Source organism: Canis lupus, chromosome 24, assembly GCF_011100685.1.
Source record: "Canis lupus familiaris isolate Mischka breed German Shepherd chromosome 24, alternate assembly UU_Cfam_GSD_1.0, whole genome shotgun sequence".
In the NCBI taxonomy this organism is placed as follows: Eukaryota; Metazoa; Chordata; class Mammalia; order Carnivora; family Canidae; genus Canis; species Canis lupus.
Genome location: NC_049245.1, coordinates 8149713 through 8177277, shown reverse-complemented (window position 1 = coordinate 8177277; position 27565 = coordinate 8149713). Strand labels below are relative to the sequence as shown.

The 27565-nt window shown below is 37.2% G+C and overlaps 1 protein-coding gene and 1 long non-coding RNA gene across 7 annotated transcripts in view; both read left to right on the top strand.

Annotated features, from left to right (window-relative positions):
- The window catches only part of LOC102151160, a 59097-nt gene extending 41342 nt beyond the window's left edge, over positions 1-17755 (top strand). Inside the window, exons 6-7 of one of the 3 annotated variants that reach the window (XR_005377549.1) lie at positions 7379-7602; positions 15976-16114. This is a non-coding gene — a long non-coding RNA (uncharacterized LOC102151160). Of the gene's footprint in view, positions 1-622; positions 1092-7378; positions 7603-15975; positions 16115-17378 lie in introns of those variants that run through there. The other 2 variants (XR_005377551.1, XR_005377548.1) reach the window with 2 other exon arrangements.
- The window catches only part of MACROD2 (mono-ADP ribosylhydrolase 2), a 2007046-nt gene that overhangs the window by 957846 nt on the left and 1021635 nt on the right, over positions 1-27565 (top strand). The window lies entirely within an intron of this gene.

Genomic DNA, 27565 nt, shown 5'->3' with positions numbered 1-27565 from the left:
CCAAGTGTCCATGCAGAGATGAATGGATAAAGAAGATGTTGTGTGTATGTGTGTGTGTGTGTATATACACACAGATGGTTATCAGAGTGGAGAGATAGGTGAAATAGGGGAAGGGGATTAAGAGTACACTTATCATGATGAGCACTGAGTGATGTATCGAGTTGTTGAATTGTTATATTGCATGCCTGAAACTAATATAGCATTGTATGTTAACTGTGCTGGAATTAAAATTTTTTAAAAAGAAAAGAGATGTAAACAAACTAAAAAATAGTACTAAAAAATAAAAGTGCAGTTTGAGACCAGTCTAACCTTGAGTGTTGGGTGTGATTCATACTGTGATGAGCAACTCACACCCCCCTTTAGGAAGAAAGGACTCACTCTCCCTGCTGCTGGGATTAGGCTGACAGATAATTTGTAGCTGTTAGTCTCCTTTTTGAACTGCCTCAGCCAAAGAGAACATCTTTCTCAAAAGTCCTAGCATCTTCCCAGGATAGCCCACATCTAATGACTTATTGAGGTAGGAGTATAAATACCTGAGCTTTAGACCTCAACGCAGGGTAGCTCTGACAGGTCAACCCATTTCTGGAGCTCCTGAGACTTCTCTTGATGTTCTTCTTGCCAGGTCCAGCTTCAGCCCCTCTCTTTCTGCAGACTTGGATCCCAAGAGCCCTTCCTGATAATGTCCCTGCGTGCTAGTCTGCTTTCAAGAGAACTCAACTTAGAACACCACACGTAAACAGTTTGTGTTTTTTCCTCATGGTAAAACTGAGTGATTGAAATGAAGAGCCGATCATTCTGAGCAGAGGGATGGATGGTAATAATCTGCAACATGACTTAAGAAGGTGATGCAAAATCACTCATTCCTCTGCAGTGTGGCTCAGAAACCAAGCAAAATTGAAGGGCTTGGCCATACTCCTCTCTTCTGAAGCCACACAACCTTCACTGTGCAGTTTGGCTACTCAACAGATTGCCCAGTTGTTTTGATATTTTGCAGGCATAACCTAATCTCACAGTTTTCTTGTGAACATCAAATACTTTTAAATGCTGCTTGCAAATAAAGTATCATCTAGTTCCTACTCCCCACCTTCCCATTGTCTGATGTGAAGCATCTTCTGATGAAAGTTTATAGTAGTTACCTTTATAACAGCATAAATTAAAATTAAAATTAAAATGAAAATATTATCATAAGTGTCATTTCCCTCCCATTTCAAATGTAGAGTACTGCAGGAATTCTCAGGAAATCAAAGTATTACCTTTAAAGCTCTGCTTTTATAAGCATAAGAAGGAAATTGCAGCACAATAGCATTTATCCAACTATCAAGATTTTTTTATAGTCTATAAAATATTTGCCAATATATTCCCCATGTGAAATCTACTATACGGAGCAATTAAAAACAAACATCATGTGCACTATATGTTGGAGATGCTTTTAATACCTGAAGCCAGAGCAAATGATCACCAGGGCTCAAAGTTAATAACAGATTGAAAGGATACCCTTAAAATTGTGGCAGTGGCTTTGTATTTTTTTTTTTTTTGTGGCTTTGTATTAAATCTGTGGTTTGCATGCTTCTTTTTTACTGCTTCATTAAAATAATAATTAAACTCTAAACAGGCAAGCCTGCAATTAAACAATTGTGTGCGACTGTTAAGTATATGTGCGACAATTATGCATACATTCCATATTGTTCCTGAAGGATCATTTTATGTAAATGATTGCAATAATGTTCAACCAAAATCTAAGCTATCTTGGTACCTGGTATACAATCTGTTATAGATTTAGCAACCCTAAAGCCTGGATCTATCAGAAGATATAATGTATCTTCTGATACATTTAATGTATTTGACAAAATATATGAAGTTTATAAAGTCCATAAACAACTTTGAGTACATTTAGTTTTACACAAATCCAATATTCATTGTGCTCTATTGTAATAATTGTGTGTAATTTTTTCTCTTCAAGAAAAACACCAACTCCTATTTTTAAGTCCCATTATATAGTACCATATGGTATTTTGAGGTGCTCCTTGAATCTTTTTAGAATGAATAAAGATGTCCCAAAAGTCTTTGTGCAGTTTTAAGCTATAATAATTTCAGAAATACAAATGCTACAAATTATAAATCTATTATATGAATGTTTAATTATGCAGACTTCTTTTATATTCTTTTTGAAATTTTAGTATCTATTATTTATTTTTGTTTCACTCAATGTTTGGCTGCTTCAGAGGAACTGAAAACAAATTTTCTTTTGAAAGATTTTATTTATTTATTCATGAGAGACACAGAAAGAGGGAGAAATGCAGAGAGGTAGAGGGAGAAGCAGGCTCCATGCAGGGAGCCCGATGCACGACTCGATCCTGGGACTCCATGATTATGCCCCGAGCCGCAGGCAAACGCCAACCACGGAGCAACCCAGGCATCCCTGAAAACAAAAATTTAGTTATGAGTTCATTACTGAGGAGTCACAACATTCCATAAATGTTAAAGAAATTTATCAAACTGAAACTTCAAATTATACTTTTATAAGTTAGTATATTACACTCCTAAAGTGAATGCTTACAACTGACCAAGATTTGTTGTTATCTCAAAAATCTAGTTGTTAATTATCTTTCTCTATGCTCAATTTTTAACAATTTTTTTGACAGAGCACACATTAGACAATTTTTCCCAGTTATTAATAATGTAAAATGTGATTTCCTTGCCTATGTTCCATGCGCTTTAATGGTGAAAGCTAATGTATTTAATGACAAATCTAATCCTCAGTGTTTGGAAGAAAGTAGGGTGGGTTATGATTGCCAAAGGTGGCATGACATAATTGTTTAGTTCTAGGTATCCTCAAGTTTTTAAAACAAAGATCCAAGAACTGATGTTGGTAAAATAGGTCAGCCCTCATTAAACCAGTTCTGTTCTATTGATAAACTTCTTGTTAGAAGTACAGCAGCAAGTAAAATAAAATGGTTATATGAAAATGTGTGCATTAGCAGCAGGATGGCTATTTTAGCATATAGCTCTCTTCTTGGGTGTCCTTGAATAGGCTGATACTGAGTGGAAGGGAGCCAAGATCATCAACCAGATATAAAGGACTTCTAAGCACAAGGCTTGGAAAATGGGAGCTCTTGGAACCATATTCTATTTGGCAGAAACAAATCCTGATTCAGCCTTTTCATTTTTCCACTCTAAGTACATTGAGTTCTCTGCCTAGTTCAAGGTACGGATCTTTCTAAAGAAACCTTAGAGATAAAGTCGTTTTTTATGCTTACAAGAGTTTAAGGTCACACTCTCTTGTTTCTAGAGAACGAGGGCAATTCACTTCCTGTGTCTTAAGAAAAATGTTTCTCTTTCTAATACTTTCTGAGGGACATATATAGAGTATAGTAGCAATCTTGAAAAAAATGATGAAAGTAAAAGCACAGGTTATTAAGAGTCCTGAGAATTGGAACTCTTGATGCCAGCCTGAACGATGATACTAACTGTTGTCAGGACAGGTGCACTGAACATATAAACAAATGTTCATGGAATGCACATTTCCTGAGCTCTTGTTCTGTTAGGCCTTTTTTCTCTCAGTCTAGTTGCCATGAAGTCCCCAAGCTTTGGCATGACTGAGTCCTGTAGCATTAGGACTGATAGAAGGAAAGGGTAGAAGGCGGTGATTGAAGGGACTATCACATCTCGTTGCAGATTACTTTCTGAGTCCTTGCTTACTGCAAGTGGCTTGGGCTTCAAATGGCTAACTTCCCTTACCTTTTCTGAGCTGCCAAAATCCATCCCCCACTGCATTGGCTCTCCTCCAAGTCAGGAAGCATCTTGGGACTATTACTGCAGTTCTTTTCCTTTCTGCCTCTGATCAGATAGATACACACAAACATGTACCACATGTGTGTGTGCACATGCATGCACACATATGCATACTCTCATGGTTGGATGGATAGATGGATAGAAAAAAGGAACAGGGAAGGAAGAAAGGAAGGGAGGCAGGAAACATTTAATTCCTGCTAGGATCTAAGGTATTACAACGACATGAAATTATGAGCTTCTATTATGGATTATAAGAAGCATATCATTTAGTCATTGAAACAACCCCTGTTTACAGAATAAAACAAAACAAAAAAACAAGATAGTTAAAAACCTTGAAATGCTAAAAGGATAAGCAATTTTCAATAGTTAAAAAGGGGATTGGTCTGACTTCAAAGCCCTTTTCTACTATACCACAGCTGACCAACATGGGAAGCAAAGAGAGAAAGACAGAAAAAAAATAGATGAGGATTTCCAGAGTTACCAAAGTCTAGCAAAGTTCAAACGGTACCATTTATGCCTCTCCGTCAAGATTCTCTCTCTCTCTCTCTCCTTCCCTCTCTCCCTTTGGTGGGAGGAGGGGCAGAGGGGGGGAGAGAGAGAGAGAGAAAGAGAGAGAATCTTAAGCAGTCTCCATGCCCAAGCCAGGTACAAAGCCCAGTGCAGGGCTTGATATCACAACCATGAAACCATGAAATCATGACTTGAGTCAAAATCAAGAGTTGGATGCTTAACCAACTGAGCCATTCAGGTGCCCCAAGATTCCCTCTCTTGATCAGTAGTCAGCTTTCCTTTACTAAAGCCTAAGGGTAAACTTCTTTAAACCTTTTTGGTCCTCAGTAGCCCAGATCATACTCTGTCTTCAAGAACATAGAGATACACTTAGAGGGAAATTTAGTAAAGGAAAAAAAAAAAAAAAAAGAGAGAGACAGAAGAAGTCTTTTTCAGAGACTTAAAAAAAATTTAATTTGAATGTTCTAGACATTTCAGTGTTCCAGAACAGAATCAGCAGACATTTTCTGGGAAGGGCCAGAGAATAAATATTTTAGGCTTTATGGGTCAGGAGGCAAACTGGAGGACATTGTATAGATGCTTATATAGCAATAGAAAAAACAAATCTCTACAAAATTTTTATTGATGAAAATCAAAATACAATAATAATTGAATACAATTTTTAAAAATATAAAATAAGAAAGGTCATTTTCTAATAAGAAGGGTGGACATTATTTTGGGATATTTTGTTTAATTGTAGTTTAAAGTTACTGTCCCTTATTAGTAAACTAGGTTCATTGATAATCTAATTGCATATGTTCATTGATAAAAACCATTCTTAATTCATGAGCCATCCATAAACATACAGCACACTGAATTTGACCCATAGGCTATGGTTTGCTGACCCTTGCTTTAGAATCTCATATGGGTATTACAGTTTATGGAATCTGGGGAAGAGATTCACTACTGTGTTCTTTTAAATCCTCAACTCCTCACTGAGAGGTCATCTTGAGGAAGGACTTATCAAAATGTTCATCTTAGGGTATCTAAGGCAAAGAAGTACATATAGATAAATAGTTTGAGGCTCTGAGAGGAGATTTGGATGCCATGTCCCAGTGTAAATCTTCTTTAAGATCTACCTGAAAAATTCATGTGCATTTTGAAAATTCCTCCAGAGTATGATCATATGTGTTTCCTGCATCCCATGTCTTAAGGAAAACCAAAGTCAAGAGGAAACTCACCATTTTTATCTTGTGTCTTTACATTTTAGTCACTTAGCTTAGAAGCCTGGCAGTTAAGATATTGCCTCATTTCTCATGCAGCTGAATCTCTGTCAAGTTAATTATTGCTGGCTGTGATAACAAACTTGTCCAAAATCTCAGTGGCTCCATAAAGTAAAAAAGTTTATTTCTCACTCACTTTACAGCTCTTTGTGGGTTGGGAAGCTCTCCTGGGGCAGCCATACTCCAAGTGGTGACTTGGGGACTGGTTCCTTCCACCATGTAGCTCTGTCTTGGAATCATTTGTCTTCAACCATGTGGAGAGAGAGGGTGAGATTGAGTAGAGGATTTGGGGGAAGATTTTCAAGTCCAGGTCCAATACATGTCCCTCTCACCCACATTCCTTTGTTCAGAATTCAGTCACATTGTCCCAAAACTATTACAAGGGCAGATTTAGAATTATAGTCTGACCAAATACCTAGGGATAAAATATCATTATATCAGTACTTCCTCTCACAAATAAAATGGCCTAGGCACTGGACTTTTCTAGACTTTATTGAGTTGTAGGCTTTACTATCTCTATCATGGTATTGAGAGTGTACACAATTCTGTGCCTATTTACAGTTTATCACATTCCTAACTTTATGTCTCCAGTAGACTATAGGCACCTAGGACAGATTCACTGCTATCAAAAATATACAAAGAAGTCTTATAACCATAAGAAACAACAACCCAATTAAAAAGTGAGCAAAGATCTGATCAGACACTTCACCAAAGAAGATATACAGATGGAAAAGAATCATATGAAAAGTGTTCAACATCATGTGTAATTAAGGAATTGCAAATTGAAAAAAAAAAAAAAAGAATTGCAAATTAAAACAACAGGGGGGAGGGGGCAGCCCGGGTGGCTCAGTGGTTTAGCACCACCTTCGGTCCAGGGAGTGATTCTGGAGACCTGGGATCCAGTCCCACATAGGGCTCCCTGCATGGAACCTGCTTCTCCCTCTGCTTGTGTCTCTGCCTCTCTCTCTCTCTCTCTAATCTCTGTCTCTCATGAATAAATAAAATATTAAAAAAAAAAAAACAGGATACCACTATATAACTATTAAATGGCTAAAATCCAAAATTCTGACAATACCAAATGCTGGAACAACAGAAATTTTCATTCATTGCTAATGGGAATGCAGAATTGCACAGCCACTTTGGAAGAAACTGCTAAAGTGGCTTCCAAAAGAGGCTGTACAGTTTTGCATTACCAAAACTGCTGTAAAAAAATAAAGCCCATTAATTAAAGAAAAAAAATAGAAAAAGCTTACAAATTTGCAGCTATATATGCAACCAAGCAAAGTTATCAGGAATAACAATTGCATTACACGATCCGTGCTAAATTATTCCAATAATGTTTTTGTAGTGTCTAATTTATTTATCACTAAAGAATTATCTTGAATATGGGCAGCCTTAGTAATTATGAGGCCATTATCAAGCATATGTTGCTGTATACAATGTTGGTTTTTATCTCTGTGTTGCATAAACATGACAAACATTTTAACTAATCAACCTATAATTGCAGGGTCCCTACTAATGTATACAACTCCATGTTAAATATCAATTCACAATCTGAAGTATTTAGGATCTAACAGCAGAAAAGCTCCATTTCCAGGCTTCCTTTTCATTGTTCCCAATATATATATATATTTTTTTTGATGTTTTTAATGGTGGTAGACTATTATCTTGTATCATTAAAGTCAGGCCTTATTTTATGGAATTTTACTTTAGAAAGACTATTTGAAGGAGAATGTACTATACAGTTTATGAATATGTCTTTACAATCGTGTATTTCATGTGACAGTCTCATCCGCACTTAATCTCTAAATCAGACATCCACAGAACAATTTCAGAGCATTTCTGCAGACGCTGGTGATATCTTCTTAAAAAGATAAGTACAAGACAACTTGGTTCTCTACAATAACAAGAAAGCAGCAATTAACTGGTCACTTCTATCAGGCCCCTGGAGGATGTGTACTGACTTCATGCTAGGGTTGGTTTCCAGTGCTGTCACCTATACTCTGAATTACTGAAAGTGTCACAGAGTATTAAGAAGGTAGGTAAAGATATTCTTTTTGCTGGAATCTCAAGAGATCCTCTGAACTGCTAATTGGACATATTAATTCATTCAAATACTTTTGAGTACTAAGTGGGCGCTCAGGGCCATCATTCACAAACCCCCTCCCCCTTCCATGAAGGGAAGTTAGGGGAGGTAATCTAGCTATGACTCCTGGCTTAAGGATGTGTCTGCCTAAAGAGGTTGTCTTTCCCTACTTACATAAAAGCAGCATGGGACAGGCTAGCAGTCCCCTTGCTCATCACTTGAAGGAACAAGTGAATGATCACTTCTCACAACTTTACAGGAGCACCTGGGCTAACCTCCCTGGACCACATTTTCTTTGCTAGTCAAATGGGAACAGTTGTACTCCCCTTTTGAGGACTATTGTGAGGATGAACTGGTTTAACCTACACTAGTTTTAGATCAGTGTTACTCATTACTATCAGCACATCGTAGAATTGTCACAAAGATTAAAGAAGCATGTAAACTGCCTTGTACTATGTTTGGTACCTCAGAGGCTCTCAAAGGTGGGGGCTTTAATTGTTGATGAAATACAATGAATTTGCCTCTCCTACACTACATTGTTTGGGTCCAAAGAACAGGAACTATGAAGAATTGTGTTTAGTAGCAAAAGAGATTTATTGAGGGTCCATCATACTCTAGATATTTTCAAAAGTGTTATTGGGGCACCTGGGTGGCTCGGTTAAACATCTGCCTTCAGCTCAGGTCATGATCACAGCCAGGGTCCTGGGATAGAGCCCTGTGTTCATGTAGGGCTCTGTACTCAGTGGGGATTCTGCTTCTTTCTGTCCTTCTGCCCCTCTCCCCCTCCTCTCTACTTGTGCTCTCTGCTCTCTCTAGTGCTCTCTCTCTCTCTCTCTCAAATAAATAAAATCTTTTAAAAAATTAAAAAATAAAAAGTATTATTATTAATTATTTAATACATAAAATTTCTCTTCGAGTTTACTACTTTATACCCACCATTCAGATGAAAAAAACAATTGAGAGGCTTTAAAGCCATGAATCTTAACAAGAAGGAGAAGGAATTAAGAGGAAGAGGTAAAGAAGAAATAAGAAGAGGAAGGGATACAAGAAGAAGGAAACTATAGTGTATTCTGAGCACTGCCTATAAACCCATGCATTTAATTAGTTTGAGTAGATGATGAACTTAGGAATGATTTGTAGGTTTGTCAAGCAGTGGTAAATATACTAAACATCATAGGTGAAAACATTTAAAATGTATATGAAAAATTTTCGATTGTAGTCTGCATTGCATTTTATATTTATAGTATACTTTAAAACAAATTTTCAGTGCTCAAAAACTGAGGTTTTGTGTCCTAAACAAATGAAAGATATAAAGTTAACTTCATGATTTTATACTCAAATTCTGCATTTCTATAGATTATAGCTAACACAGAAATTTTTTTTTCCATTATTTGACATGAGAATGGCAACAGAATATTGAACCGGTTTTAACAGATTTAGGGTGTAGGTATTTTCTTGAGAAACTATAACCACAGATCAAGCAATTGCTTTTCCCTTAAGGGAGACAAGTCCCATGTCTAAAGTACTAACTTCCTCCTAAACGGAATTTGTAGGGAGTTCTTATTTCCCCTAATGAAGGATACCATCCAGATTTGAATTGTGTTCTTCATCTAGAGAAGATTTCTCACCATTAGCTAAATGATAAGCATTCATCCTGAATGAGTGAAAACACAACATCCTAATTTTTCAAGAGTGTCACTTCCTTAATGTTAGGCTTTTTTGTTTACTACACATTTGGTGCTTTCAAGATAAATCTGATGACATGAAGTGAAAAATATTTTTTCAGAATGGGAATATTATTTTCACATTGAAAAATCCTCCATATTATTCCCAGTTGGAGAATTTGAGATCAAATTTTGTAATTTTTATTAAATAGCAGCTTAAACTTTTTTGCCTATGGGAGAGAGAAATGTTGGTTATGGGTGTAAACTCTGAGGTGACCATTATCCTTAATTAACTGATGAGGAAGTGAGACTCAGAGAGATTTCATATGTAATATGTATATGTGTGTGGGAGGGTATATATATATGTGTGTGTGTATATGTGTATGTATATACATACACATATACACACACATGTAAACACACATATACACACACATATATAGTGTGTTTACATGTGTGTGTATATATGTATGTTATTTGTATTTGGGAAAGGACTAATTATGTTTATATCATAATGTTAAAAGTTAATCTTCTCCGGATGGTTGATATTTCAAAAGGTATATTCATATATATGTGGAGGATATATGTGTATACCCTCCATTTCTGGAGCTATGTTAAGATAACTTTTACTTGCTAAGAGAGTAAATCTTAAAAGTTCTCATCATAGGAAAAAGAATTCTGTAACTGTGTATGGTGATGGATGATTAACTAGACTTATTGTCGTGATCATTTTGCAATAAAGATCTCCCTTGACTTACGATGGGGTTATGTCCAGATAAACCTATCATAGGTTGAAAATATCAGAAGAGGAAAATGCATTTAATACACTCAACCTACCAAGTGTCATAGCTTAGCCTAGCTTACCTTAAACGTGCTCAGAACACATACACTAGCCTGCAATTGGCTGAAATCATCTAACACAAAGCCTGTTTTATAATAAAGTGTGAGATATTTTATGTAATGTATTGAACACTTGCAAACTAGATTTTGCTCCTGGGTACCAATTTGTGATCTATGGGATATTTAAATGTAAACCCATATCAGAGACGGATTGCTTCCTGAAATGAAAGGCATGGGTCCCTCCCATGTGGTTAGCTGGACTGTAAACATCATGAAGGCAGAATATATGGCTTTCTATCACCACTCTCAGTGCTCTGGGCAGGGTCTGGCACATAGTAGGCTCTTAATAAACACTGTGTTGAATAAACCAGTACAATGTGCCTATATTATCTATCAGGATAATATAGGTGTCCACCTCTTTGCTTCAAAAGAGGCAGCTCTGGTGGCCTCATCAAATGGCCTTGTCCAGATCCTGAAGCATGGGCCAAAAGGGCAGAGAGCAAACTCTTATTTACCTATGCCCTCACCAACCCTCAGGTGACCTATATGATCTATATTATCAATAGATTTGTATTGTCATTTCTGATAATTCAAGTAACCCAAAATTGTTGAATTCTCTGTTCCAGAGATCTATAGAGCAGGGTTTTTCAACCAACATACTATGGACATTTTGGGCCAAATAATTCTTTAGTCTAGGGGGTTCTTCTGTTCATTGTATGATGTTTAGAAGCATCTGTGGTCTCTAGCCACTCCATGCCAGTAGCACCTCCTAACCAAAACTGCCCAGATATTGTCAAATGCCACCCTGAAGAGGATTGAAACCTACCTCTTCTCTAACCCACTCAGAGACAGTGAATAAAGTAATTCATTGGTAAGAAGCAGAGAAGAGAAAACTTTGATAATAAGGATAATAAATTCTTTGGTGCAGCCATCTATTGTGATATTTTTACACATGTATATGTTCCTCTATAATGGAATTCTCACAAGAGCCAAGTCAGGATTAAAAGTGCACAATTTAAGTGCTTACTATTACCTAGTAGGCAAAAGATTTGTAACTCCAAAGTTTTACTGGGGTAGACTACTATTTCCTGAAAATCTTCCAGGGCAGACTTTAATTGGTGCTCTGGAAAACAAACGTCCTACGTCTTTTTCTTCTGAATGCAGTTTGTATATTAAAGTCCTTTGGACATCGGTGGCTAAAAACAAACATTTACTGTTATTTAAGAAAAACAAAGTTATTTAAGGAGACAAGATTCTTTCCTTACTAATATCCATCCAATCTGTTTTGCTTTTCACTAGTTCACGAATAGTGTATATACCATTTCCTCAAAATGTAAGGATTTCTAGCTCTTCTCTTATAATAGATTCCCATGCCAATTTAGTACTATGTTATCAGAGCCAGATGTAATTGGGACCCAGATAGAATTTTACTTAAGAAAGTAATTTATTTGTAAAGGATGGAATAACAATTTTTTTCCTGCCTTCATCTGTTCAATGGCCATGATTAGACTTATGGACATAGTCATAGTCATTCATATGACTCTCAATCAGTGGCTCATTTGCCTCTATTTCTATGTCCTTCTGAGTATTTATTTGTGTATTTATTTTATTATTATTATTTTTTTTTTATAAAAAGTACCCAGGGAACTCTGCCAGTGGCTGCAGTGCTTTGGAGATATCAGTAAAACAGAATGATCTAGCACAGTTGCATTGGCCCTGGCCAATAAATGGAAGGTGCCAATATGAGTTCAGAGCCAAGCTCATCAGCTTGGTTTAGCACTCAGTTTGGAGACAGCATGGCCTAGATGGGCTAATATCTAGGTGGAAAGCAGGCCCAAAGTAAAGTGCAGCCTGGAGAGCTAGTGAAAATGTTCTCTGCAAGCCCATCTTTACATGATAATAACAAAACTTAATTAAAAATCACTGGTATTTTCTCTATTTGTTTCCTCGGCAGAAAATTCAAATACCAGACTGTCTGATTCAAAATTGAACACCTGGCAACCCTAATGATTTGCTTTGCACAATGATTTATGTTGGCAGATTAAGAAATGTGGAGACAGTGGGGGTTGGGGTGGGGAGAGCCTAGAAAGATTCAGGAAAAAAAAGACCTTTCCACTATTTTTATGTTTTTAATTGGGTTAAAAAATGTTTCACAGGAGAAGGAAATATTTTCACCTATTATTCCATTTTATTGTAGATCTGTCCATCTCTTTTTCTTTCTGTATTTTTACTTCTCCCCTTAAATGCTGATTTCCATAGCTTTAACTCTATCCTTTTTCAGTTTCTGATTCCTGTCAGATTTGATTTCGGTGTTTTTGACTTGAGGCTCTGTCCTCACTCTGGAAAACAGTCACCATAATTCATTCACTTGGGAAATATAAGACCATAGGATATGGAGTCAGGTGACTGTGAATCATAGCTGCACCAATTCTCAGTTGTGTAAGAATATAAAAAAGACATAATCTGTTTTTGCCTTCATTTACTCAGACATAAATGGGGTGATGAAAATATCTGTTTTTTAAAATTTTGTTGTGTGGGATACAGATTGCCAATAGACACATGAAAAAAATGCTCAGCATCACTCATCATCAGGGAAAGGCAGATCAAAACTACAGTGAGATATCACCCCTCCCTGTCAGAATGGCTGAAATAGAAAACACAGGAAACAAGAAGTGTTAATGATGAGAAAAAGGAACTCCCATGCATTGTTTGTGGAAATGCAAGCTGGTCTAGCCACTGTGGAAAACAGTATGGAGGTTCCTCAAAAAGTCAAAAATAAAACTGCCCTAGGATCCAGTAATTGCACTACTAGGTATTTATTCCCCAAATACTAAAACACTATTCCAAAAGGATACATTAACCCCTATGTTTATTGCAGCATCATCTACAATAACCAAATTAGGGAAGCAGCTCAAGTGTCCATCGATAGATGAATGGATAAAGAGGATGTGGGGTGTGTGTGTGTGTGTGTGTGTATACATTATATATTATATATATGTTATATTTATTATATTACTTATTATATTAATTATATATTATATTATTATATATTATATTATGTTTATTATATTATATTTTATTATTATATTATATATTATATAATATATATTATATGTATTATTAAGCCATGAAAAAGAAAGAAATCTTGCCATTTGCAACAACATGGATGGTGTTAGCATACTAAGGAAAATAAATCAGTCAGAGAAAAACAAATACCATATGATTTCACTCTTATGTGGAATCTAAGAAACACATAAAGGAAAAAAAGAGAGAGAGATAAACTAAGAAACAGACTCTTAACTATAGAGAACACGCTAATGGGGGAGATGGATGAAATAGGTGACGGGGATTAAGGAGGGCACTTGTGATGAGCACCACCTGATATATGGAATTACTGAATCACTATATTGTACACTTGAAACTAATATAATACTGTATGTTAGCTACACTGGAATTAAAATTAAAAACTTAAATAAGCAAATAAGTAAGTAAATAAATAAATAGCGTGCTACTTGTGTAAGTGAAAAAACTGATTGTTGTGGAGATAAATAGTCCCACCCCTCATTGTTTTGGATTCCAATGGAAGAGCACAAATGGAGGCCTGCATATTCTATCTAAAGTTTTCAAAATGATAAATTATTCTAACAAACCATTGAATAAACTGCATTTTGTCTACCTACTTTGGCAATTATAACTTCAAAATGTAGAGATCTGGTTTAAATTAGAACTCTCAGGTTTGGGACGCCTGGGTGGCTCAGTGGTTGAGCATCTGCCTTCAGCTCAGGTCGTGATCCCGGAGTCCCAGGTTCGAGTTCCACATCAGGCTCCCTGCATGGAGCCTGCTTCTCCCTCTGCCAATGTGTGTGTGTGTGTGTGTGTGTGTGTGTGTGTGTATGTGTGTGTGTCTGTGAATAAATAAATAAAATCTTAAAAAAGAAAAAAGAGTTCTCAGGCTCCTTACTTAGAGTTGCTTGTTGGGATATGGTGGCCCAGGGAGAACTGGCCCTCATTTCTCAGCTTACCATCTTCTCTTCCTATGCCCAGCTCTTTCCCACAGTATAAGGGCCTCCAAGTCTGTGTATGCACACTTGAGGCCACACACCAAAGCTATGTTTACATCTCTATCAAAGGGCAGGCCAAAGCCACTCCTGTCACCTAGACATGTACACACTGAAGCAAGGACTGTCCTTGGAGGAAGGACTGGTGGATGATGTCTGTGAAGGCCCTGAAAGTAGATTTGAAGCCATTTTGACAGGGAATTCTTGAGCCCTGAACCCCAGGGAGTCCTGGGGCAGGTTGTGGGCAGATAGAGATCAACCTGCAGACAAACTGGCCTAACCGACCAGGATTCAGAGAATCAGGTTATTGGATCCAAGAGGTCTCCAAGACGTTCACACCTATATGTTAGCCTGAACTGGCAGAGCTCCCACAGTTACTGGAAAACTATTGAATTTTGACTTTCTCCCCAACTGGAAGCATGCATTTTTCAAGTATCCCTTTTGTAGCTACTGTAGAAAAAAATAGTTGGGTGCTTCCTCAAAAACTAAAACAGAATTCTCTATTCCTTCAGGCAGGCTAGGTTGCATGGTTTGGAGAGGAAGGAAAACTGGGGAAAAGGGTGATTTTAGAGTCCACTGTCCAGCAACTCCTCTTTTGCTTTATGCCTGGTATATACTTTGTTCATTTTGTCTACCTGGTATTTGCTCTTTCTCTTCATACACTTGAGGTAACCTTGGAAATGATTCTAGTACATGAACTGAAATGAGGTGGTCTTCATGTATCACGGGAGCGACAGTGGTTTGTGCTTCTGATAAAATAACTTGAGATAAGCAAAATGCATCCACAGTAACTCTCTGACTTGTGAAATCTGTTGCTTCAGAATCATCATTCATCATTTTTGTCTTCCCAGACCCTAATGGAAATTAAAATAAACAAGCCTGTTTGCATTAAGAAAGGATCCTCTACAGTGACAAGTTTCACACAAATTGTACTATGAATAAAATATCCCCTGTGTTTTTAAACAGGTCATCCATTAAGGGTTCACCAGATACAAGGGAGTATTGTAGTTAAAAGGTGGATAGGCTGTTGTTTAACCAATGTTTCATTAATGAATGAGAGTTCAAATGGCAAATGATAGTCTAACAACATCATTTTATATTTGTGAAGATTAAACAAGACTCATGTTTCCCCGTTTGGTGGTTTGCAAACTAAATCTGGCACAAAACGTACAGAAAGATAAACTCAAGAGGAACGTAGCCTGTCACAGTGATTGATGGGACTGGTTTTCACCCAACAGTGTTTGAAAATGTAGATATCCTTAAATAAATGATGCTGTATGAGCCTTGCCAGCCTAGGGAATTAAGAAGACATTATTACATTTTGCAGAAGGAGTATAAAGCTCTGCTACCGAATTTGATGGTTGTAATTTTATATACTTTCCATAAGAGCTCTGTAAGAATGTGAGTGGCATCATCTTTAGTAATGAGGTTTCTGAGATGTTACCAGGTGAGGCAAATCATTCCCCACACTGTGTTCCTGTAGGTATAAACTGCAAAATTAGCAGTATGACTTTCTGGAACACTTTAGGATTCTACTCACACTACTTTCCTTTCCTCCTCCTCAGTTTATGCCAGGCTCCGAGGAGGGACTCAGTCTCTAACTGATGTGTGTATGTTGGGGGGGGGGGGTAAATTATAAAATACCAGATTTACAGGAGATTTATTAACAAGGCAGAAAAGTACTCTTAAATAGGTATAAATTGTAAAACTTTTCTTTTGGTCAAAATCAGCAAATTCTAGCATTTGTTTTTGTCTTTTGATAGGCTGTCACGCTCATATCAGGAGGATCCAAGCAGCCCATTTTCCAACCCTTGCCACTGCTGAATATTGTCACTTAAAAAAAATAAAATTCAGGGCACCTGGGTGGCTCAATGGTTCAGCGTCTGCCTTCAGAAGCTCAGATTGTGGTGGTCCTGGGATCAAGTCCCACATCAGGCTCCCCACAGGGAGCCTGCTTTTCCCTCTGCCTAGGCCTCTGCTCCTCTCTCTGTGTCTCTTGTGAATAAATAAATAAAATCTTAAAAAAAATAAATTAAATTAAAGTTGATGTCAATTTGGTAGGTGAAAGTTGACATCATGTGATGATTTTAATTTTAATTTATTTGACAATTTCTGAAGTAGAACACCTCATCAAGGATTATCTGACATTTATATATCTTCTCAAAAGAATTGCCCATTCTAATTCATATTTATATTTACTTATGTATTTATGATTCATTTATTTAGTACTGAAATTAATAAAGATATTAGTTAATACTCATATGTGTTACAAACATTTTATTCTCATTTTTCTGTTTATTTTATTTATGTTCCCTTTCCCCTTTGGCCTATAGAAATGATATGTTTTATTGCAATCAGTTTTTTATGGTTTCTATTATCTGTAGCATGGTTTAATTGTTTGCATTTGTATCTTTGGTCTCTCTGAAAATTATCTTGGTGTGCTTTATGAAGGAGAACATTTTTATTTTTTCCTCAGATTATTAGTTAATTATATATATATATATTTTTTTTTTCCCTCTCTCTCTCTTCCTCTTTCCCTTTATCAAGAGATTCACATATTGATCCGTTGGTATGTTTGATTTTTCTGTAACAGTATCAACTGACTTAATGATCTGATTTTCCCAAAAAAAACAAAAAAAAAAAAAAAAAAAAAAACTTAGAACCTCTCTGTCAAGTCTCTCCATCCCCCCAAAAATCCTGTTGGAATTGAATTAGATTCCTATATTAAAGAGAATTCACATCTCTCTAATGTCGACTTCTCCCACATAGTAGTATAGCTTTATCTCCATTTCCAAATCTTGCATTTTTTGTGTATGTTCCTTCTTAAGGTTTTGCAGTTTTCCTTATATGTTTCCTGCACATAAAAAAAAAAAAAATAGTCTTAGGTATTTTGTAATTTTATTGCATTGTTAATGGAATTATTTTCTTGTCATATAGGAAAGTTGCTTTTTTTAATATAAAATAGGTATGGACTCTGTTTAATATAGACTAAATATAAATTGATAATCAAATTTGGGCATACAAGAAATATCCTTATTTCTTTATTTTCTTTTAGTCAAATTTAGTATTACCTCAGGTCAACCATCCACCCTTTCCCTATCCCTTTGCCCTATCAGGCAAATAAATCAATCCCAGTATTTATGGAACTTTCTTTTCCTTCTCTAAGGTCACTGAGATACATGATACTTAGAAGTGGGACGTAGCTTCATTTCATCATGGAGGCTGCTGAGACCATCAGTGTGACAAGATGGTCACAAAAAGATGTGGGCATTTCTGCTGTGCTAATACCAAGGGGCCATGGGGCCTTTACCTAGGCCAAGAGATTATTACAAGAGTTGATCCTGTTTCAACCATTTTCTCCACCTGCCAGGCAATCCTTGGGATCTGCAAACTCATTTCCCTTCCCAGCCATGGATATTTTTCTCTCTTGTACTGCCAACCTTGCTTTTTCCCCTTTTCTTCCTACTATAACTCTTTTTTAGGGTATCAGGCTTCAGTGGAAACAAAAACCAGACCAGCCAGCTATTTGCAGGCTACTGTTGCCTTTAGTGTAGCAACTCCCAAGTCTAGGGGTACTGAGAATTAATTGGCTCCCTTTTCCAGTATAGAGGAATAGATGAGTAAGAAATGGAGGGAAAATAAAACCCAAATAAGTACTTCAATTGATTTATTTGGCCTATGTGTAGAGGTGTTATGTATATTTATACTTAGTCAACTTACCAATTTCTTATTGTTTCTAATAGATTTATTTTCCTTTTTGTTCGAACTTGCTTCTAAGAGACAATATTGAGAATAATACAGGATTTTTTCATATTGAAATATCATCTATTTTCTTGACTCAGTATTATCTCCAGAAAGACAACTAGTGGGGATCTCTGGGTGGCTCAGTGGTTTAGTGCCTGCCTTTGGCCCAGGGTGTGATCTTGGAGTCCTGGGATCAAGTCCCACATCAGGCTCCCTCATGGATCCTGCTTCTCCCTCTGCCTGTATCTCTGCCTCTCCCTCTCTGTGTCTTTTACGAATAAGTAAGTAAGTAATATAAGTAAATAAATAAATAAATAAATAAATAAATAAATAAATAAATAAATAAAACAACTAGCAAGTGGAGAGATAATGCTTTCAAATAATAGATAATCTATGATTCCAGTAAACTATGATGACCATCTACTTCCATTTCTTCTACTTCAGTAATTCTCCAAATGTGTTCCCAGCTCAGCACCATCAGCATCACCAAGGAACATATTAAATAGATTATTGGGCTTGAATCAGGAACTCTGAGGTGGCCCCCAGCAATCTGTTTTAACAAGTCCTGCAGGTGAAATCTGATACACACTGAAGTATGAGAACCACTATTCTACCTAATAATCAGGACTAACCTAGCTTATGGGGTCTTGTACCCACTGTGATTTAGGTGTAGAGTTAACTCAACAATATGGCTAAGTCAGTGTGAACAAAAAATAAACATCACTATTTTGTACCCAAAGTTATATCTTTAGAAAAACATCTCATTACTGACAAGCAGTTCTAGAATTTGGCACATAGAAAAGCAAATTTGTTTAGCACCTACTATATCAAAATTGCAAGCATTAATAAACTAAAGCTTCTCTTTTTTTTTTTTTGCTAATTATGAAGAACAAAGTTTCCTGCTTATTTACATGTAGTTTACTGTCTAAAACTTTGTGATCTTTTACTACATTATAGTACTAGAAATAATGTCTTTATATCTTTTAATTCAAGTCAGTTGCCACTTTGGGAAATTAATTTTAGAGGCTCAATCCCCTATGAAGGATATAAGGAAGAAGTATGATTTAAGTGGGTATTAGTGAAAGATCTTTAAAAGCCATACTTTATTTAAATTCTTTTCTTGAAAAGTTGCTGGAAAAAAGATGAATTTGGAGAATTAATGTGGAGTTTTCTTATGTGGCATTTTTAAATAAACTTGCTCACCCAGAATAGATACCACTACACCTGGACCTTTGTAATTCAGCTCTTTAGGATGATACTTAGACCAAGACTGTCATATGGTGTCAGTTTTTGGATTTTGGGTTTGGGTTTTTTGTTTTGTTTTGTTTTGGCTTCTGTGCTGGCCTTTTATTCAGTGTGTTGGAGACAGACTAGAATTTCCCCACTTTTGGTCACTTTTTCCTACCTCCTTGATCCTTGATGCGGCCCCTTGCCTTTCTTTTTTTTTTTTTTTTTTGAGTTATACTTGATGATAATCCAGGTTGCAAATTTTGATCTTACCATGTATTAATTATAGGATGATCTCATAATTAGTTTCCTACCTTACAGGATTGTCAAGAGTAGTAAATGAGATAATGTATGTAAAACGCTTAGAGTATTTCCCATTTTGTTAGTAACACATTATTAAGACAGAAGAAATAATCTTATTCCCCCAATCCCCACCCCCCCACCATATCATTCACTAATTCTTTGGTGTGATTAGAAATGAAAACATTAAAATTTCAAACATTTATATCTCTGGATAATTTTTACCTCAAAACTAGATTATGTATATGATTGGCTTTTATCTCTAATCATTTCAAGAAAAGAATATGAAGTAAAATATTAGTTATAAAGGAGGAAATAAGTTCTTCTGGTTGTAAATGAGGTTTTATTTACAACCTGAGGATAGTTTCCAATTTATTAATCAAGGAATTCTTTCCAAAAATTCTTTGAGGTTAGCCGTGTATTTTTCTTATGCCCTACTTCTGGTCTCTATTATTGATTGTGGCCAAGGATATTGTAAAATATAGGATAAACCTATTAGGAGCTTCCTAAGTATGAATGATCAGAGGCCACTTGTTCATTTTTGTAACTGTACTATGCCTGAAGTGAAAATATATAACCAGCAAGCCCAGAATTTCTAGAACACGTTTCACTTGTTATTTAGGCTCTATGTTCAGTGTAGTGGAACCAACACATACCTCATAAGGATAAGTTCAGACCTACCCAATCTTGAGACAAAGTAATGGTCCCTAGTTGGCTGGTCTGAAGACATCTTTTGAATGCAGCTTAGGTTAGGCAAGGCAAGAGATGTACTGATACTATCTCATGTGAATGAATCAGTGAGGTAAAGACCATGATGATATGAAAGTAGAGCCTTCATTCCTTACACCACATGTATGATTTGATCATGCAAATAGGCCAGGCAAAGAATTCATTAAATTCCTAATGAGTTAATTAGGTCAACAAAGGATTGAGTTCCTAGTAAAGGCAAGCCACTTAACAAAACAAAATGCCGGATTTCAGGGGGAAATAGAGGAGAGTGGAGGAGAAGGATGTGGCACTTAACTAAACAGAAAGTTACCATAAGGCTCATTAAGGGTAAGACAGAAGGCAGCCCTGAATGAGGAATTAACTGGAGACAAGTAATATTTATGGCTGACATCTCATCTCAGGTTTTACCTTTTTACCTCTATCATCACTCCCTTTCCCCTCCCCGCACCCGCCCAAGTCTAGGAGTAACTTTTCCCAATGTGAGAATGTCATCTGAATCTAGTCGTTGTAAACTTTCGGATACTCTCAGTTTCTGGAGGGTTTGATGTCTCAGAGTCCTTGCTGATAGCTTTAATGACAATTATCTCAAGGTTTCTATAGGGAGCTTCTTGGTTGTGAAGCATTGTCCATATATTGTGGGAGTGAAGCATGTCCATTTGCTGCGAACTATGCTGAGATTCAGTTTTTTCACCACTTACAAGAGCCCTAATGCGACCCTTCTCAACAGAACCTTTGGCCAGGTCCAATTTTTCCCTCTTCTCTCCAGACTTAACCTTAGATCATAGTGACAATGGCTTAATATATTATCTTGTCATTGTTATCCACACTCTATCCCAATGTTACAGCCTCCAGCCAAGGGTTTTTAAAAGGACTCTGTTTCTACTGGTTGGATTGTACTAGAGTGGGCAATTGGAGTGGCCCAATTAGGACAGAGGTGAGGGTGTGTCTGTAGGGGACCCTTATCTCAAGTCTCACTCCCCTCCACTCCAATGATAGATTGCTGTTTCCTCTATCCTTTTTAGGTTGCCAACTGCCCATGTATAGTTTTCCTCTATGGGTTTGTTTATTTATTTATTTATTTATTTATTTATTTATTTATTTATTTATAAAGATTTAATTTATTTATTCATGAGAGACATTGGGGGAGGGGGAGACAGACAGACAGACACAGGCAGAGGGAGAAGTAGGCTCCATGCAGGGAGCCTGACGTGTAACTCGATCCCAGGTCTCCAGGATCACACCCCGTGCTGAAGGAGGCACTAAACCACTGAGCCCCCTTGGCTACCCACCTCTATGGGTTTAAAATGTTTTTTTCTGACCCCATCAGATCATTGACCAGCAAATGGCATTATTTTCTCTCCTACTAAACAACCTCTTAGCTATGCTCAGTGTTTTTTTTTTTTTTTCCTGGGCTGACCTATTCATTGTGGCAATTTGTAATATTTGTAATATATTTAAGTAACTCTAGGTCCTTGGCTTTTAGCACTTTTATCCAATTATGAAGTTCAGTTCTTGAGGTGAACTAAGTGTTAATGGCTGTTACCAGATCCTTGGGTAAAGATCAAGTCTGCCATAAGTATTAATGATTGATCGAAGTAGGTGAAATATTTCATTTTTTTCATTCTTTTGGAACTCACTTTTTGGTTGAAATTCTTGCAATTCATCTAATTTACTGGCATGGCTTGTCATATGCATTCTTGACATACTGATTTGTTTTTATATTCAAGCTTTGTTATTGACTCACTTCAGTTAATTGTGTGGTTTTAAAAATTGGAACCCAATAGTCAGTGATCTCCATTTGAAGAAGAAAAAGCCAAGAAATTGGAGCTTCCTTTAATTCTATAATACTAGAGCCAGAAAGGGCATGAACAAAATTTTAATTTTTACACTGTTCAGTCATTGGAGGGCATCTCTTGGCCAGAATAATTTTGTCAATAATATTACCACCTGCTCAATATTGATCAAAATTCCAAATGTCTACATCTGACCACATTTCCAATTTCAGACAAACATCTACCTCTAGACTATTTTTTTAAGGATATCACTTCTAGATTTTGCATGTTTTTCTTTTCTCCGATTTGTAGCCTTCTTGACACTGAATATTTAATTTTTCTATCATTGCTTCTTTGAGTTTTAATATTGAAATATACCATGTCATTGTTCAATAATACAAAATATTAGAGAGATCTTTTCATCCTTATAGACTGAAATATATCTTCAAATGATAGAAAAACATGTGGTACTGAACCATATTATGCATGCCAAGCAGGTTTCTATGAACCTGAAGATCTTAAAGCAATTCAGGGACAAGAAAGTTGGTGGGAGGATTTCAGAAAAGTTTGGAGACCCAAATCATGAGTAATAAATATGTGGTTCCTGGTCTTAGACTACACTGGTGAAAGAAAAATTAAAAAAAAGAAAAAGAAGAAGAAGAAGAAGAAGAAGAAGAAGAAGAAGAAGAAGAAGAAGAAGCAGGAGGAGGAGGAGGAGGAGGAGGAGGAGAAGAAGAAGAAGAAGAAAGAAGAGAAGAAGAAGAAGAAGAAGAAGAAGAAAAGAAGAAGAAGAAGAAGAAGAAGAAGAAGAAGAAGAAGAAGAAGAAGAAGGAGAAAGAAGAAGAAAGAACCACACAATAAGGAAGTGTTCTGTTTCCTTGGGTTATAAATTAGTCCATGACAAATAGAAAGTGAAATTCTGTAGGTTATTTCCATAACCTATCTTCAGAGAATTTACTGACTGCTGTAAAAGAGGGAAAATGCAGAAGAAATATATAAATTCCAACAGTTTTTAAAGTATACAAAAAAAAAAAAAAAGGAAGGGGAATGGCTAACCTCCTTCTATAAAAAGAAAAGCTGAATTTGTTTGGAAGAATCAGTTATACAAAAATAATAAGATTTTTCATTTATGGAATGCTCATTCATTTTCAGTATGCTTCCACCTAATCACCTATAGGATCGTATAATGGAATGAGATTTCAGTGTTCAGCTAGGATCTGACACCTGCCTCTCACATTTTATGACAAGAGTATTAGGGTCACACTAGGAAGAAGCCTCTTATTCTAGGTTTCACAGTGAATTATGGCTACTCCAGGGCCAGAGTCTGGATCATTTTAATGTAGTTCATTTTGACCATGAACCCTTGCTTCACTCTGGATGAACTGGAAAGATTCCCAACTCAGCACCTAAAATTTCATCAGCAGCAGATCACCAAGTTGATAGTTATATAGAATGGAAGCAGAAGATCCCAGTGATCAAATCTGCTTATATACCTTCAGCAGGATGGTAGAATGGGTAGGCAGAAATTTTAGATTATGCCCTGCAATTTTAAAGCCAGAGCTTACTGAAGAGAACTGGGGAATATAGATGAGCAGTGATTGCTTTATTTTTCTACAATGCTATTTTTTTTTTAATTTTTTTTTTAATTTTTTATTTATTTATGATAGGCACACAGTGAGAGAGAGAGAGAGGCAGAGACATAGGCAGAGGGAGAAACAGGCTCCATGCACCGGAAGCCCGACGTGGGATTTGATCCCGGGTCTCCAGGATCGCGCCCTGGGCCAAAGGCAGGCGCCAAACCGCTGCGCCACCCAGGGATCCCCAATGCTATTTTTTTGAGGGGGCGGGGTAGGTTATGATTCTATAGACATGACACAAAAACCATTCAGTTTAAATTTTGAATATTCCTTTTCCCTTACCTGGGTTTTATCAACATTCCTGGAAGTTTGTGTTGAGTCAGGCCATGTATTGAAGGTTCCACATGCTCCTTGGTCCTAAGTCTACCTTCATATGTTCTTCATTCCAATCTACATGGCCCCTTAGGTTTAGCAAATCTCCCTGCTAGTATACCTCTAGAACTCCATCTGCCTAGAACCAGGGTGTGAACTGAGTTTGGTCCACAGATGCATTTTATTTAGCCCATAAAACTATGTAAATCTGGAAGTTTTACTTCGATAATCTAGTTTTCTGGTGTCTATTGAACAATTAGAAATGCACTGACTTAGTACGTGTATTCTTGCATGGATGTTCCCCATGCAGCTGGCTGGTACTGCCCTCCCCCCTCCCCCCACAATTAGATGGGACCTGGGCTCTCTCCCCACCACTCCCTGTTGTATTGCACCTGGCTCCCTTCATCCACTTGAGTTTCCTGAACCTTGCCTCAACACGGCATGCTCACATTCTTTCTCTGGGATTTGTCTCTTCCTGAGTGGTTCTTTTTGAGTGATTGTCACAGGCCTCTCTACTCCTGAGTCTGTAGATCTTCTCTTTCCTCTTTCCCCCAAAGAAGCAGCTTTTGGCCTGGGGATTGTTGAGGTGAGCTCTGTTTTCTCCTACTCTGCTTCTCTTAAATACTTTGTACACTTGATCCCAGCCAGGATAGTTTGACTGTAATATAAGTCTTAGTTGTCTCCAAAATATATGATTTTGAAAATCAAAATCCCATAATCAAGATTATTCTTGTTTTCTGTATACACAAACACATACTTCTCCGAGTCAGTAAGTACATCTCTGCTGGTTGTGTTTGCTCTCCAAAGCCACTCTTCTTCCTTTTCTCTGCCTTGGAAGGTAATCTAATGGAATGTCTTAATTGGTTTCTTGGCCTTCTGGCTTCCTTTTGGGTTTGGGTGGTAGGCAGCACCATCAGGAAGTCTGAAGAGGAGAGGAGAACAGAGGTGAGGTGTTTATTTCTTGTTTTTCTCCACATTCTGGTAACTCCTCCTCTTCTTCATGCTTATTGGTCTTGGATAGTGACAATGCCCTGCTTACTAGTCTGAAGGAATGGCACTAGCCCTAGTAACTGCTAAAGCCTTTCCACACCTTTGTAAATAGTCTCTCTACTAACCATTTTCCAATTACTCAATTTGAAAGTGTCATCTGTTTCTTGTCGGGACTCTACCAGATGGAACATTCTATGTAGTCGTTTATCCCATAGACATATTCAATAATATTATGCATATTTTGTCTTATCTAAAAATAATTCAGTATTAAAATGCAGCATTTAAGTTAAGAGGCAATGTAAGAATTTTCTACAAAATAGAGTCATTTTTCGTTTAAAACAGTCAAGGGTAACCGAACTAAAGCTTTTAAACTCCTATACAACAACCTTTTAACACACAAGGAATCCCCAGTGCACCAGTTTCTAAGAGAACCTAATAATATTTAAGCTTATATAGAACAGAAAAAAAAATAGGGGCTATTTAAGGTCTCCAGTAGCTGAAGAAGATATAGAAACAAGTTTATCATGGCCTTCACCATGCCCTGGGTGCATGTTAGCAGGTAATAGCAGACCTTAATCAGAACACACAACTTCACTCAGTTAATTATTATTTTTAAGATTTTATTTATTTATTCATGAAACACACACAGAGAGAGAGAGAGAGAGAGAGAGAGAGATAGGCAGAGACACAGGCAGAGGGAGAAGCAGGCTCCATGCAGGAAGCCTGATTTGGGACTCGATCCCAGGTCTCCAGGACCACACCCCGGGCCAAAGGCAGGCTCTAAACTGCTGAGCCACCCAGACATCCCTCAGTTAAATTTTTAATATTCTTCTAAATAGCTTCTGAGGTTAAGACCTAAGCTTGGGAATTCTAAGCACCCAGTGACACAGGGCACTTTTCCCACTTCTCTAAGAGTGTCCTGAGCTGGTCTGTCTTGTTCTTTCCTTAAGTTCAGTCAGCTATGACAACAGGTGTCATCTATGCTGATGGCTTTTGTAGAAATGTAGTGAAGGATTTTCTGGCACATATTTGATACCTAGGGGAAAAACAGTGTTTACAGGTATTTCTGTCTGCTACCCAGAGCACATTAGGCCTAACCTGTCTGATGAAGGTGTTGTGAAACCTGGTTTTCTTCCTTCTTTTACTTCCTTAGTAAATTCATAAATCAGGCTCTAATTGATAAATTCATAAATCCCATATGTGCAGGTGTTCACACATGTGGAATCATGTGGTTGCAGTCAAGTAAAAAAAAGATTCCTTTTTTTAATAAATTTTTTTATTGGTGTTCAATTTGCCTACATACAGAATAACACCCCGTGCTCATCTCGTCAAGTGCCCACCTCAGTGCCTATCACCCATTCACCCCAACCCCCCGCCCTCCTCCCCTTCCGCCACCCTTAGTTCGTTTCCCAGAGTTAGGAGTCCTTATGTTCTGTCTCCCTTTCTGATATTTCCTACCCATTTCTTCTCCCTTCCCTTCTATTCCCTTTCACTATTATTTATATTCCCCAAATGAATGAGAACATATAATGTTTGTCCTTCTCTGATTGACTCATTTCACTCAGCATAATACCCTCCAGTTCCATCCACGTTGAAGCAAATGGTGGGTATTTGTCGTTTCTAATGGCTGAGTAATATTCCATTGTATACATAAACCACATCTTCTTTATCCATTCATCTTTCGATGGACACCGAGGATCCTTCCACAGTTTGGCTATTGTGGACATTGCTGCTAGAAACATCGGGGTGCAGGTATCCCGGCGTTTCATTGCATCTGAATCTTTGGGGTAAATCCTCAGCAGTGCAATTGCTGGGTCGTAGGGCAGGTCTATTTTTAACTCTTTGAGGAACCTCCACACAGTTTTCCAGAGTGGCTGCACCAGTTCACATTCCCACCAACAGTGCAAGAGGGTTCCCTTTTCTCCGCATCCTCTCCAACATTTGTGGTTTCCTGCCTTGTTAATTTTCCCCATTCTCACTGGTGTGAGGTGGTATCTCATTGTGGTTTTGATTTGTATTTCCCTGATGGCAAGTGATGAGGAGCATTTTCTCATGTGCATGTTGGCCATGTCTATGTCTTCCTCTGTGAGATTTCTCTTCATGTCTTTTGCCCATTTCATGATTGGATTGTTTGTTTCTTTGCTGTTGAGTTTAATAAGTTCTTTATAGATCTTGGAAACTAGCCCTTTATCTAATATGTCATTTGCAAATATCTTCTCCCATTCTGTAGGTTGTCTTTTAGTTTTGTTGACTGTATCCTTTGCTGTGCAAAAGCTTCTTACCTTGATGAAGTCCCAATAGTTCATTTTTGCTTTTGTTTCTTTTGCCTTCGTGGATGTATCTTGCAAGAAGTTACTGTGGCCGAGTTCAAAGAGGCTGTTGCCTGTGTTCTCCTCTAGGATCACAGATTTGTTTTTTACTCAATAACTTCAAGGAAGTTGGTTCATTCTGATGTTCTCAGTTGATTTATCTCCAGACCAGTTTTTCTCCTTCCTCTTCTTCTTCCTCCTCCTCCTCCCTCTCCTCTTCTTCTTCTACTCCTCCTTTTCTTTATTTCTTCTTCTTTCTTCTTCTCTTCTTCTTCTTCTCTTCTTCTTCTTCTTCTCCTTCTCCTTCTCCTTCTCCTTCTCCTTCTCCTTCTC